This window comes from Podarcis cretensis (assembly GCF_951804945.1).
Source record: "Podarcis cretensis genome assembly, chromosome: 6".
NCBI classification, from domain to species: domain Eukaryota; kingdom Metazoa; phylum Chordata; class Lepidosauria; order Squamata; family Lacertidae; genus Podarcis; species Podarcis cretensis.
The window spans coordinates 81,329,433-81,344,952 of record NC_137175.1 but is presented as its reverse complement, the minus strand read 5'-3'; the positions used below and the strand labels follow the sequence as shown (position 1 = coordinate 81,344,952).

The 15,520-nt window shown below is 40.1% G+C and overlaps 2 long non-coding RNA genes across 2 annotated transcripts in view; one reads left to right on the top strand and one right to left on the bottom strand.

Annotated features, from left to right (window-relative positions):
- The window catches only part of LOC307219011, a 32,820-nt gene extending 20,160 nt beyond the window's left edge, over window positions 1-12,660 (top strand). Inside the window, exon 3 of the long non-coding RNA XR_013840254.1 lies at window positions 12,569-12,660. This is a non-coding gene — a long non-coding RNA (uncharacterized lncRNA). The remainder of the gene's footprint in view (window positions 1-12,568) is intronic.
- Window positions 12,661-12,979: 319 nt separating this feature from the next.
- On the bottom strand, window positions 12,980-15,107 carry LOC307219201. Its single transcript, XR_013840322.1, has 2 exons — window positions 14,879-15,107; window positions 12,980-13,099 (listed from the first exon to the last, which is right to left on the bottom strand). It is a non-coding gene; the product is annotated as an uncharacterized lncRNA (long non-coding RNA).
- Between the last annotated feature and the right edge of the window lie 413 nt (window positions 15,108-15,520).

Below are 15,520 nucleotides of genomic sequence, written 5' to 3'. Positions count from 1 at the left end.
TGAGTTTGTCCAATCTTCTTTTAATGCCATCCAGATTGGTGGCTATCACTGCCTGCTGTGGGATTGAGCTCCATCGTTTAACTATACATGCTATTAGATGTGTCTGGCTATGCCAGCCTAAGGATCGTAATAGAGGCAATAAAACTGGCTTGTTCTGCAGGACTGTTGCAGATACCAGACTAATAATGGACCACTGTGGAGAGCTAAAATGTGTTGTTTAAGTGTGAGGCATTATTATAGATAAGATGTGGTAGAGGTTGCCTCCTTGCCCCAAACCTCAAGCATCAGGATTGACTCAGTGTCTGGCAGCAAATCAGTGTTGATAAAAATTCCCAGCATACAAATTGATAGATAATACATTCCTCCAATTTCTCCATGAGCTTCTGGAAAGAATATGAAGACCAGCTGAGCAATGGAACTCAAGAAGGATGTTGATGGAGTTTGCAATTCCATATAGGAAGAGATGCAGAAGCAGATTTATCACACACGCACACAAAATTTCTGACTTCTTTTGTGCTGACAGTCTCCGAGACTCTGGAAGGCATGTTGAAAAATGCATCAAGTGCAGATTTAAAATGTTATTACAAAGCATAACACAGAAATAATAGAAGCATTTGCTGCAATAGCTCACGATTTACAAAGGAGAACTATTTAAATTTTAAGCAAGCTACAAGCTAAGATATATAAGTGGTTTCTTTCCCCAGGATCATTTGGATCAAACCAGAAAGGTTAAAGATTTTAAATATTTAGCTAGATGTACCTTTTAACCTTCACACCTCCTGGGAAGAAATCTAAACTCTACCCAAATCATTAAATTAATCCTTGGTGGCCTCTGTAAAATCAAAATTTCTTTTCTTCAGCATGCAAATGATAGCATTAATGTTTGAAAATATACAGCAACAGAAGCCCTTCCATCTGTCAAACTGGTGTTCCAGGCTGAAATCCTTACTATAATCACCATATAGATGCAAAACACAGAAGTTAAAAAAACCTGAAATCTTTCTGTTAGAATTAGATTTCAAGTGGTTGACAGCAGTTCATACATTGGTTACTTCTAGACGGGATTACTGAAAGTGCTCTATGTGGAAGCTGAAGTTAGTGTAGAATGCTGCAGCTGGATTGGTGCAAGGAGTAAGACCCTGTCAGCATGTACCGTATTGGCCTGAATATAAGCCTCTCTTTCCCCCCAAATTCCGACCGTGAAAAGTTAAAGTGCAGCTTGTATTTGTGACCTTACGGTATGCAGCCAGGAGCAAACAGCTCCAGGAGTGTGGCAAAGTGGCGCCCACCCTGTGCGTAGTCCCCCGTCCTCTTCCCCAAGACCGGGACGGGAGAGAGTAAGGAAGGGGAAAGGCCACTGGCAACTCAGCGCCTCCCCCTGCCCAGTATGCAGCCAGGAGCAGAGAGGAATGGAGTGGCTTATATTCGGGTATTCCCCCCCTCCAATTTTAAAGGTGCGGCTTATATTCAGGTGTGGCTTATATTCGGGCCAATATGGTAGTACTGCTGCTCAGGGACCTGCACTGGTTTCTGATCTGCTGCCCGGCCAAGTTCAAGGTGTTATTATTAGTATATAAACCCCTGAACAGCTTGGGACCACTTAACTTGAAAGATCACCTTACTCCATATATGCCCACTTGACTGTTTCAATCTGTGAACAGGCTTGGTCATAATAGAAGATTAGAATTTTATTATTACGGTCACAGACCAGTTCCAGGTCACTTACAATATCAGGAAAATCATAAAACACAACCCAAATACATTGAATTGCAATTGGGTATAACAGAGACAATTCAGATATAGAGGCAGTTAAAAATATATATTAAATCATGATCACTAAAATATAACCTAAAATTATCATTTAAAACCTTAATCATTTTGGTAGTACAGCTTGTTCCCTAAATTTTATGGCAGTCACACAGAATTTGGCCACCCTTAGCGTCCCCTACCAGGAATTTTAGACATTGAAATTTGGAAACATTTGGAGATTTATTGGTCATAATATAGGCATGGAAGCATGGGAAGGATTGTGGAATATAGATATAAAATGTACAGCATGTTATGATCTAAGAGAAAATGATATGAAAATGATATATCGATGGTATCTAACACCAAGAAAACTGGCAAAAATGTATAAATCTAAATCAAATAAGTGTTGGAAATGTAAAGCGAAAGGTTCTTTTTATCATATGTGGTGGTCTTGTAGTAAGGTTAAAGCTTACTGGGAAATGATATATAATGAATTGTAAAGGATGTTTAAAATAACCTTTGTAAAAAAAAACACCCAGAAGCTTTTCTTTTGGGAATTATAGTGACACAACTACCTAAACTGTATAGGAACTTATTCATGTATGCTACTACAGCAGCAAGAATGTTACTTGCCCCAAATTGGAAAGAAACAGAAGTCCCAGCAAAGGAAGAATGGATACAAAAACTTATGGAATATGCAGAAATGGTGAAACTTACTGGAAGAATAAGAAATCAAGACAACAAACTTTTTATAAAAGAATGGAAATGGTTTATTGAATATTTGCAGATAAATTGTAAACAGATAAGAACATTGGTAGGATTATTGTAATAACCTGCAGTTTTATAAGAGTAATATATTTAAAGTAGATAAATAAATGAGCAAATTAAGTCAATTTGGATATGTAGAAGATATTAAAAGTACATTTAAGGAATCGCAGAAAGAGGGGGAAGGAAGTCAAATTTTGAAACTATAAAATGATTGTAAACTTAATTAAATGTATTAAACTGAAAAGCATACCAAAAATTTAAAAAATAAATAAATTGGTGAACAGGCACTTTTACAGGTGCCCCATAATATTTATATCACACTTTCAAGATATCAGTGTTTTAGTGTGGCAGCACTGACACTTTGGAAACCCTGGCCTATTAACTTCAGCTAGGTGCCAACAAAGGTCCGTATATTTAAAGCTATGGTTTTCCCAGTAGTGATGTATGGAAGTGAGAGCTGGAGCATAAAGAAGGCTGATTGCCGAAGAATTGATGCTTTTGAATTATGGTGTTGGAGGAGACTCTTGAGAGTCCTATGGACTGCAAGAAGATCAAACCTATCCTTTCTTAAGGAAATCAGCTCTGAGTGCTCACTGGAAGGACAGATCCTGAAGCTGAGGCTCCAATACTTTGGCCACCTCATGAGAAGAGAAGACTCCCTGGAAAAGACCATGATGTTGGGAAAGATGGAGGGCACAAGGAGAAGGGGATGACAGAGGACGAGATGGTTGGACAGTGTTCTTGAAGCTACCAGCATGAGTCTGACCAAACTGCGGGAGGCAGTGGAAGACAGGAGTGCCTGGTGTGCTCTGGTCCATGGGGTAATAATAATAATAATAATAATAATAATAATAATAATAATATCTTTATTGTCATTGCCCCCTCTCAGGGACAACAAAATTTACTTGGCTGCTCCATCCACCCAGGTAGGGCACTCCACACAAAATCAGAACAACTATAAAAACACTAATTAAAACAATACAGTATAATACAGCAAGGAAGATTAGATAACTTTCAAAGTCAAGTTTTCCCATTCAGGGCCGAGATCGCTCTGGAGAAGAAGCTGTTCTTGAGACGGCTCGTTCTTGTCTTCATCGTCCTGTATCTCCGTCCCGACGGCAGGAGCTTGAAGAGACAGTGACCAGGATGTGATGGATCTTTTACTATGTCCAATGCCTTCCTATGGCACCTTGTGGCATAAATCTGCTCTAAGGTGGAGAGTGGGCAGCCAACAATGCTCTCTGCTGCCTTAACAACTCTGTACAACCCCATCCTGTCCTGGGTAGTACAGCTTCCGTACCACACACATAAGCCATAAGTGAGCACGCTCTCAATGGCACAGTGATAGAAGGCAAGCAGCAGTTTCTGCGGAAGATGAAGAGTAGGACATGACTAAATGACTAAACAACAACAACAGGTGCCGTCACTGTACTCCTTTCAGCACTTGCTAAAAAAACACATCCCCCCCCCTCCTCTCAGGTGGGTCCCATTGCTATTATAAGAGAACAAGGGAGGCGTTCATGGTGAGTTCCGGCACCTCTTCTTCTAGAAAAATAGCACTGGGCAAGCCTATGCAGACATATGGAAGCTGGCATGTGTTTTTTTCTGGCTTTAGCTTCTCACTGATTTTCATTATTTTCTGAATGTTTTAAATGCTTGTTTTTAAATGGGGGGGGGGGTTACTGATAATTTTATTGTTTTATTTTTTACAAACTGCTTTTGGGTTTGATTTCAACCAGGTGCTCTATCTCTGTGTGTGACGCAATCATTTGTATCTTTTTAAAGATTCTTAGACCTAAATTTTGTTTACTTGACAATACATGAGATTTAAAAAATGCAGTAATTCAGTAATAACCTTGTCCCCACACCCTGAAAGAAGACCCTAACCAACTTACTAAATATTTATTAAAATATAATGAAAACAAAGGATCTGCCAGTTAAGCAATTATGTAAGTGTGGGCAGGTGAAATTAATGTATGCATATGAGGAAGCATCCCTCTGACCCAGGCATAGGCAAACTCAGCCTGCCAGATGTTTTGGGACTACAACTCCCATCATCCCTAGCTAACAGGTCAGGGATGATGGGAGTTGTAGTCCCAAAACTTCTGGAGGGTCGAGTTTGCCTATGCCTGTTCTAACCTCTGGTCATGTAAGCTATCACAGTATTAGCTCCCCTGCCAAGGTTTGGAGGAAGACTCTCCTTCCTTTCTACATGAGCCTTGCGTAAGGAGAGCCCAACCTGTGCAGCTGAGCCCTACTGACCAGCATTCACTGCTCAAGCCAGGTCCTAAACTCACCTTTTTGTGCCCCCAAGCCTCAGGCTATGGGTGATTACTGCCCCTTACCCACATAATGCCTCAAGGTGGCAGTGATGTAAGGTCTTGCATTTCCTTACTTACCCAACTGAATGCAGAGCAGCAAAACTAAATTAAGGCAAGATGTCCTACAGTGTGAAGCAAGCAAAAAGAGGGAATCCTGAGAGCCAATCAGGGGCTTCCTCCAAATTCCTAATCAGCCCCATAAAAGCTGGCTACTCAAAGCTTACACCAGGCATGGCCAAACTTGGCCCTCCAGCTGTTTTGGGACTGCAATTCCCATCATCCCTGACCACTGGTCCTGTTAGCTAGGGATAATGGGAGTTGTAGTCCCAAAATAGCTGGAGGGCCAAGTTTGGCCATGCCTGGCTTACACTATAGAGGAAGGGTGCTGCAAGGCAAAAGTAGGGAGAAGAGGGGGTGGTACAACCCTAAATACTAGGCTGGACTGTCCACTCTCATTGGGCACTCTTGCCCCCCCTGGGAGAGACCAGCTTGCGTGTCTTTTAAGTTCAAGGGCGTGGGTAGAGCAAATTCACCTCTGCTGAGAGCAGGAACATTATTGGGTAAGAACAACAGCCCTTCAAGCCTAGATTCCTGTCTCTGACACTGGTCAGTATAGTAGCCTCACAGGTAGAGATGGACAAGTATATTAGTTTCAGTTTCTCTTAGTTTCTTATCTTTCTAAGCTTAAGATCATTTCTCCACATTTTTGTGATAAAGTGTGCACCCTAACATACAAATTGTCATAGGCATTTTGTCTATTACACAGATTTCTGTGAAGCAATTCCCCCTAATAAAATGCATTTTTGTATGTTAGTTTCACTAATATATGCATTTTAACACACACTTTACCCTAGTTCCTGCATTTTTGAACGCATTACCTGGCTGGAGAACTGCATTGCAAAATTCGGAGAAGTGCAAATTTCAAAGGAAGGTTTCATTTCAGGTGCACTGTTTCAGAAATTTGAGGATTTCAATTAATCATGAATCTGAATTGAATTCCACTGCCCACATCCCTTCAGTCACAGACAGGATATTTAGCCAAAGTGGTTAATGAAGAGCTCAGTTTACTCTGATCATACTGCTTGTTAAAAGTAGGGCAAACTCTTCCACTAATAGAGGTCAGGTGGGCCTTCACAGAATATAAAGTCTGATGACCCATAGCAGCAGCACCACTGAGAAGCCTGAGACCATGAAAAGCTTCTCAAAGAGTCCCTCCAAATACACTGATACACATAAGCAAATGAGATTCAATGTAAACAGATGAAAAGCCATGTTGGGAGCGGTGGGGGCGTGTGGACCATATGGGAAGTAATTTGCCCTCTCTTTTTCTCCAGTATAGTGATTTTAGGGTCATGTTGGATAGCTAATGAAAATATCAGATCGGTTTGCAACAGTGGTGAAAAGGGTAAGCTCTGTGTTAGGATTATTAAGAAAGACACCAAGAATTTTAAAAGGCCAGTATTACCATGTCTTTTTATAAATGTATGATACAGTCACATTTGGAACACTGTGTATAGTTCTGATCAAAAAGGGCAGTCTTAATCAAGGGGAAGGGGGGGCACAGAAAAAGGTAAGCGACATGATCAGGGAGTCGGAATATGGCTACCCACCTGAAAATAGTGAATCCCACCTGAAAATAGTGACAGTCTGGGAGCTCCCCTGGATCCGAGCCCAACATCAAAGGTCCAGGCATTTCCTGGCTTTAGATGTCCAGACTAATTGATTCATTAATTAGTGGTAGTTTGTTTTAATATATCTTTATCATTTTTTAAAAAAAAAACTGTGAACCACCTTAGAATTATTTTTTAATTAGAGAAAGTATAAAAATAATTAAAGAGAAAGTATAAAAATAGCAAAATAAATCCTCAGACTGATCTGTTTGGGCTCTTCTTCTTATATTCTCCTATGCATTAGATTATTCTGGACTTGCTTTCAGCTATATATTTTGCCTGTATATCTCTGTTGAAGTAGCAAGAACAACAACCCTAGGTATATATATAAAAAAGAAGTTAGTGGGAGCGAAGGCTGTTTGAAGGAAGACATTTCTCATTAATGTAGATGATTGAAATTGCTTGACTGGTCTATTGAGGAATTACAAAGCACATATTCATTCACTCCGTCTTTTTAAGACACCTTGCCATTATTAGTAGACACAGATCAATGAGTGTTACAGCAAAATAACATCTACTGTACTTATTGCACCTATGGAGAAGATTTTGCTTAACCTAATTGTTTCTATGGTGAAAAGGAGTACTGCTCAATAGGTTTCCACCGGTGGCTGGGAAAGGAAAATGTGGGAAAAGAAAAGAATGACACATCCAAGTGCTTTTGTATGAAGAGGTTTTATTTTTGGAAGGGAAGATTACAAACATCTCTTTAATAACAAGATTTTGTCCACCAGATTGGAAGAGCATACTCTATGTACATTCATACATTCATGCCTCTACATATTTCTTAGAACATCTAAAGAAAATGTCTAATTTTCCTAGTGGTACCTCTACTGACAGGGCTTTGCGGTGGTTAGGAAATCAGGAAGAGACAGTGGATGCATGACAAAATGTGGAATATTAATGATGTGGAAAACTAAAAATATATACTGTGGTACATCTGGTTGTGAACAGGATCTGTTCCGGAGGCCCGTTTGCAACCTGAACAGAACGCAACCCGTGTCTGCATGTCTACATGTGTGTGGGTCGTGATTCACTGCAAAATGACCTCATTTTGCGTGTCTGCGCTTGCACGAGTGGCAAAAACTGGAAGCAACACGTTTCGTTACTTCCAGGTCACTGCGGGACACAACCTGAAAACACTCAACATGAAGCAAACGTAACATGAAGCAAATGAACATGAGAGGGGGTTAATTTTCTTCATGTGTCTAAATCATCCCTTGGATGAGCTAATCGCAGGCACATGGTCAGCCAAGCCAGTTGCTATAGTAACAGCCGAGTGCAACAACTATATCTGTGATTAATTCATGTCAGTTCAGTAGCTGTCAGTCTGAGTCTGTTAGTTGTCTGGTGTTATGCCTTGAATTGAACTTATTTAGAGCAATGTAGATATTTTTACTTATATGTATCTGTACAGTATATACCTGTATAAACAAGTTGTATGCATCTACATCCAGAACTGTTTTACTGAGCCTTATCTTCCGCAGCAGTAAGCTATATGAATCTTTCTCTGTTTGCATGTGGTGAACTGGTACTGGGAGAAACTTCCACTGTGTGGGTATCTCACCTGAGATTCCGATCAAGTATCTCTTTTTCAGTCCTTCAAAGGAAGTTGAACTTTTTTTGGGGGGGGGGTTGTAATGACCTATGTGTTCAGCTGTAGGTTGGAACAGAGTCAATGCCCGCACAAGTTTGGAAAATAACTGCAGGAGAAACCCTTAAGTTAGTACACATAGGCTCTATGCAGATCTCCCCAGGAATATATGTAGGTCAGCAGCAGGGACAATTTAAGCAGTCTCTGTCCCTATCTGTTCTGCAAGTTAGTTGAAAAGGGCTGGTGAAATCTTACATTAAAGAGTGTTTAATTTAGAACCATTTCCCCATACGATTTTCTCTCTGTGGATATTTGTCACCCTTGGGACACCATCATCCCTAGTATGCATGGAAATTTAGTCTGCATCTAAGAACCCACTGTGAAAATGGTGTCTGAAGCACCTGCTTGGTGCACATTGGAACATTGTGTTGATGTACATCATAGTTGAATTTTAAGTGCATTGTTTTCTTTTACCAGTGAGCTTGAATTTAACATTGCAAGACAAGTTTCACAACCTGTCAAACAACCAGACAAAAATTCTTCAGGGCATTATTCAGCTCGCACTGGCCTCTGGCTATAGAGGCTGCAAGAACATCTGAGAAGAGATTGCTTTTTTGTTTGCTTATTTATTTAGGCTGGAACACTCCCCACATATTGCTTGCACAGTGAGATCAGTGGAACCCATTGTGGAAGCTCCCTGTGGCTGAAATTTTAGCCCACCACATCCCAAGCCCCAGGGCAAATAGCAATGCCTTAGATCTGAAAATTATTGCGGTGGGGAATATGGTATCAAAGAATCTGTTCATTTAAGGCAGCCACTGGAAGCCAGCATAATTGACAAGTCCAGAGATTTAGGATGAGCCTATCAATGGCTTCTAGCCATGTTGGCTATGTTTTTCCTCCACTGTCAGAGCCAGCAGGTATCTAAGGCCCAGTTGCTGTGAATCATAAATGGGGAGAGTGCTGTTGCACGTTTGTTCTGCTTGCAGGTTTCACATGGGCATGTGGCTGGCCAATGTGAGAAAAGGATGCTAGACTAGATGGACCTTTGGCAGGATCCAGTAGGGTTCTTCGTATGCTTTTATGAGAGCTCTACATTGCAATGAGTCTTGTAGCAAAGGGAGTTTCATAATAACAAAGCAGATAGTGAGATAATCTATGTGTAGCTGTGCTCTCGTCATATATAATTGTAATGCACATTACCCTAGTCTGAATGAATGAATGAATCAATTTATTTCGGCCACTGACTAAACATATACAAGAACAGAGAGCATACAAACATAAATAGATTAAAATTAAGCTCTATGAGATAATGCATAATAAATAAATCTGATATAAAACAGCTAAAATATGTAAGTTAAAACCTTAATTGCTAATTTAAAACATGTTAAGACATTGGTCTTTAGATTCATTGAAAGCTTGTCTCCTTAATTTTATAGCAGCAGCACAGAATTTAGCCACTTGTAAGGTAATCTCTGGTTCCCTGTCCTCTATTAAGTATTTTAAGAAGTAATAATCATCTGTTCTGCTTGGGGTTTGCTGCATGATAGAAGTGATAAATTTAGAGTGTATAACCTTGTAGTACTGACAATGTAGTATGGCATGAGTAGCAGTTTCAACTTCTTTCAAACCACATATGGTTTACCTTCAGGTCTGCCCTGCAATAATGCTGATGGAAGGCCATTAAATCTGGCAAAGGCAAAAGCTCTTCTAAATTTGGGTATTTCTATTTTGGATAAATACCTCGCTGGAGTAAACCCTTTCCCATTATCTTTAATTTCTGGATACCTTGTCATTTCACTCATGTGGCATTGAAGCTCAACATCCCATATTTGTTGCTTAATTGTGGATCTGGCTATCTCATATCCTCCACAGGTGATCAGAGCCTGCAGTGTGAACCTTAGGCTTTTCAGTTTCTCTTGCAGTGAGGAGTTCCATTTTGTTTGACATATGTCTATTAAAGTTAAGGGTGCCAGACCTACCTGGAAGAAAATTAGTTTTAGCCAATAATGGATTTTCAGAATCCATATCTGGGACCTAACTGGGATTTGTCTGACCGCCAGGTGAACGGCAATGTTGGGCACATAGGAAGGAATCCCCAGCAGACAACTAAATAATTTTGTTTGTAGAATTTCAAAAGGCGAAGTGTTTTGATAATTGCACACCTGGGAGCCAGTTGTGATATAACTTTTGCTATGAAATACCTGGGTAGCTGTGGGAATATACTGACCTCCTTTCCCATAAAAGAAACTTGTGATTGCTTTGATGGTTCTTTGGGTATTTGCAATTGCATATATAATCTGATCATTCCACGAACCATTTCCATGAAAAATTATGCACAGATATTTTAAAAATGTTACCTGTTCAATGGGCTGGTTGTCAATCTGCCGTTAATCTCTCTCTTTTCTTAAAAAAAAATCATTACTTTGAATTTCGTATAGTTAATTATTACTTGTTCAATTTTGCAATAGGCTGCTAAGGTTCTTAATAATTGTCTTAGTCCCACACAGGAGAGAGAAATTAAAACTTCATCATCAGCATATAAAAGGACCGGAAGGGACATATTTGCCAATTTTGGTGAATGGGCACATTCTTTCTCCATATTTTCAAGTAGGGAGTTAATATAAAAGTTAAATAAAATGGGTGCAAGGATGCTTTACTCCATTTGTGGGTGTGGATTTGCTTAGTTAAATGTCCCTGCCGATCATATCCTAAGCTTGATATAAAAGTAAATTCTCCATCTTTATCACCTTTGGCACATCCGTTCATTATCACCAGGTCTAACCTACTGGTCATTTGTAAAAGACATAGGCCTGCATAATTGCACCCCCTTTTTTAGAGTGCCTGGTAGGTATATAGTGAGCAGCATCCAGTTCAGGAGGAGATTCATGAAAGTGAGTGTATCTTTTTGACCAGTTGTAGCTTTTAGGTGTCCAGCCACTATTACTGAAGTTTCAGGGGACCTATTTGTCAAACTTCCAACTTAACCCAACCATTTTTGACCATCAGTTTTTTTTTTCTTTGAGGGGGAATGTATAGATTGATTAATAGATTATATATTTAGCAATTTACTAGTCCAAACAAAATACGATAACTACTACCAGCCATCTCCTTTGGAAGTTCTTATAAACCAGGAAGGGCAAGGATCGGTAGCCTCACTTCTCCAAGATCCTTACCACATCCTTGGACTACGCTAGTACAAAAAGAGCAACCAAACAAGCAAGAACCAATGTTACATCTACTGGACCTGTACTAATGATGGCAACCAAGTTAGCAAAGATAAAAGCAACTTTATCTGCAAAGTGGCCCCAACGGGCTATCACTTTTATCCTATGGGTCAAGATGCAGCAGATCTTTGCCCCCCACGAAGTGCTGTTGGATGAGCATGGGCTGGTTCAATAGTGGTGAATAAGTTCCATTTCTTTTACCATCATCTCTGCAACAGAATAGGCCTTCTAATGGGTTCTAGCCCATGTTCAGTCAGATTCATTTTGTGTTCTTTGCCAAAATTGCTTTAGCCATTGTCCCACCAGTCTCATCACTTCAACTCCCCCCAAAGAAGGGAGCTCATTTGGTTCTACCAAGTGGGAAATGGAATGTAGGAATGATTGTGTCCACCATCTGGGCCATTTCTCCATTCCAGAGGTCAACTAGGACTTCAACAGAATTGCCTTCTGAGATGACAGGAATATCCCTGGAAGCCATCAGAAAATAATTTTAATCCATCAGCTCCCTGGGTTATAATTTGTCATCCACCAACCCAAAGGCTCAGAGTTCTAACAAATAAAAGTCAATCCTATCAGGTAGAGACGCCAGAGATTGTGATACTTGCTCACATTCACCAAAGGATTACTGGAATTGTTAAAATTTCAAATGATATCCAGATGACCTTGCCACATAAGCTGGAATTTCTCTTCCCATGTGAGGAAAATATCATTGACAGGATGTGAAGCAGACACAGAACAAAATGAGAATTTATATTTACAACTCCTATCATCACTGACCGTACTGGCTGGAGAGGAATCTGACAATATCTGGAGGATAGTAGGTTCTCCAACCCTTATGTATATCTTATCCCCTGCCTGTAATGATACTTTGCTGTAGTGTTTGTGGATTTATTATAAGTTGAATGCAATAACTTCATTTCAAGTAGCCTGATGACAGTGATACCAGTTCAAATGTTAAGTATGAGTAAGCGTAAGACTCATCAGCTGAATCCCATTAGCTATCAGGGTGGAATACTCAGTGTTGCTCAACTTACTATTTCCCCTTTATTTCTGCCATAAAGTACTGTTAATTTTAATGACAGCTGCATACACTTTGCCAAAGCCTTCTTTCTAAGCATCTAATAGTACTTTCATAAACATTAATCAGTAAAACGGTTTAAGAAATCTGGGTGAGAGTATTAGCAAGATAAAAGAACATGCAGAAATGTTGATAAAGGTTTGCCACTTTCATGTCATTTTCAGTCCCAAGTCCTGTGCTCAGACAACTCTGGAAACCCATGTCTCTAGACAAAGACCAACACTCAGCTGACCTGATCATGATGCACACTTCAATGCTAAGTTGATATATATGTAGAAATCAGACATCATATTGTCCAGCCTCTCCTGTCTTGTAAAAGGAGTTCTCACCAACATGTATCAAGGGTAAGCTGAGGGCCACTTGACATAATAAGTTAGAAGATGAGTGGGAGTGAATACCTGTGCTGAATGAATCGCTTCACTTTTAATGGCCAACATAATCTTCACAAATTGGTGGGATTTTTTTTCTTCCTGCAAGCTTATTCCTACTTCTTCAGGCTCAAGTGACTGTTCTGAGAATTGTAGGTTGTTGAACTTAAGCACCATGGAATACACAGAACCTAAATTACTCATGACTTAGTTTTCACATTTATTTCAATGGAACCTAAACATGACTAATTTGCTCTTGATGCAGTCTTCAGCTGGGTCTTGCTAGTGGTACTGCCACCAACATGTTGGTTTTTTGTTTTTTGTTTTCTTTTTGCAGAGAAGGATCAAGGAGGAGGAGAATGAGAAAGATAAATATTAAAATAGCCAGGTGCAATATTTTAAAATACTTCCCCCTCCTATAAACTTCTTGAGACTTCTCCCCACCACCATCCTTATCCCAACAGTGGAGGTATAGCAGTCATGAATATTTATTTCTGCACAATGAGATGAAGAACCCCTCCTGTTGGATCTCCTTTAAATTACTGGGACGTGGTGTCAAATTGTATTTAACATAATGTTCTATAGCTCAGCGACTGTAGCCTCCCACATTCCCTGCCTTTAGATTTGAAAACCCTTCGTTGTATTTTTTTTTTTTTTTTAAGAAGAACTAGGGTTTTGTTCAGGATGAGTCTGTACTATTAATATTATCGCACAATGCGTGGCTCTGAATTACAACAAGCCATTTCATTAATCTTTTGGGACATCTACCAGCAAACTTGTTTAGCTTAATGAGAGAGTGGAAATGTCAGCTTCTTGTCTGGAAGTGTGCAGGAATGAAATCTATTTAATGGAACCAAATGTGGCCACTTGTAAATGATCATATAGTGTTTAAGCAGGTGTCAAGTAGGCAGGCAAAACTACATCCAGAGCGGTTTCATATTAGAAGTAGTGCAAAGAAAGACGAGGGCAGAAACTAGTTTTGCCAGTGAACCATTAAGTTTGAGAAATGAAGTAGACAACCAAACTTATTATTACGTGAGGTTCACTTTCGCTTAACTACTAAAGGGCAGGGGGAGTTGCACAACTCTGAGATCTTGAAGGGATAAGGAGATGAGTGTCTGTCCAAAGGAAGCTTAGATAGAGATATTAGGCATAACCAACATTTACATGTGAATGCTGGCAATCCCATATGAATTTCATGGATGACATCCAAAAAACATGTATCAATCTTCCCAGTCATCAGACACAAACAAGTTAATACTAACGATCACGTTTTAGTGACTGCCAACTTTTGCCAGGATATTTCTGCATTGTGGAACATTCCCAAAAATTTGTCTGGGACTGCCAGCACTCTCCCATGGGAATGGCAAGAGTCACCAAATACCAGACTTTCACTATTTTATGCATATAGGAAGGTGTGTGGAAATGATTTATTTTTGTAGAGTTGGCATTCCAACGTGCTTTTCTGAATAGCTATGGAAAGTCCCTGAAGTGTATAAGAAATCCTTGCTTCTCTAAACAACTTCTGTGCAAGTGGGGGATTACCCATGCCATCCACACCCCAAAAGCAGTTACACAAACTGATGTGCATTATAATGGCAGTTCAATGCGTAACCGCTGATGAGCAGAATTAATTATGGCTGGGAATGTGCATTGGAATGTGCTTCTCATTACAAGTAATGCTGTAAACACACACATAATCAGAAGAGTATTCTAATACACACTCTGATTTGCATTCAGCCTCTGTTTTCCCTCTCTCCACCTCCTTTGGGCAAGAGGTTTCATATCCAGCTGCAAATTATCCCTCCCACAACTGGACAGAATGGAACACAAGGAAGGTTTGGGATAACTATCTGCACTAGCAGATGGAGGCAGTAACACTTCTGAATACCAGTTGCTGGGAACCACAGGAGGGGAGAGTGCTCTTGTGCTTGAATCCTGCTTGCAAGTCTCCCACAGGCATCTAGTTGGCCCCCTGTGAGAACAGAATGCTGGACTAGATGGGCCATTGGCTTGATGCAGTAGGTTCTTCTCATGTTCTTATGATCAGAAGAGCAGCAATGGCCTTGGCAATGAAACCTGGTGGATTACCACAGCATCCTTAACATACCTTGCAGGACTGAGTGGACCAAGATGATCCAGAAGCCGGGAGTTGCATTCTTTTTGAAGACTGAAGCCATTTAGGTTGCAGTTCTATAATTCCAGTTTACCAGGGAGGCAGCTCCATTTAACTCACTCTGCCATACCTCTTAGCAGACAAGTATAGGATTGCACTGGTAACTAGTAATAGGTCAAAATACTATCTTGTACTCTGCCTGGAAGACAGCTGCATGGAAACATAGATGGTGGATGACTGGTGGAGTGTGCTTCCAGGGCTGCCCTTCCATGGTTACCAGGAAGTGTGATGTCACATTCTGCATCATTCAAAGAGACTGGGCAGTCATCAAAGAAAATCCTACGATGCAGCTGCAACTGAGCCTCAAAGTCCTCAATTCTGAGAGTCCTTTCATACATCACAAAGAGGAAAATCCAGTTTTGTCATCAAATATGCATTCTACAGCACACCAGTTATAGTTTGGAAAAAGATGAGTGTATAGGGACATGATAGAAGTGTGCAAAATTATGCATAATTTGGAGAAAGGGGACCAAGAGAAGCTTTCCTCTCTCTCTTAGAATATTAGAACTTGGGGTCATCCAATGAAGCTGAGTGTTTGAAGATTCAGGACAGACAAAACGAAGTACTTCTTC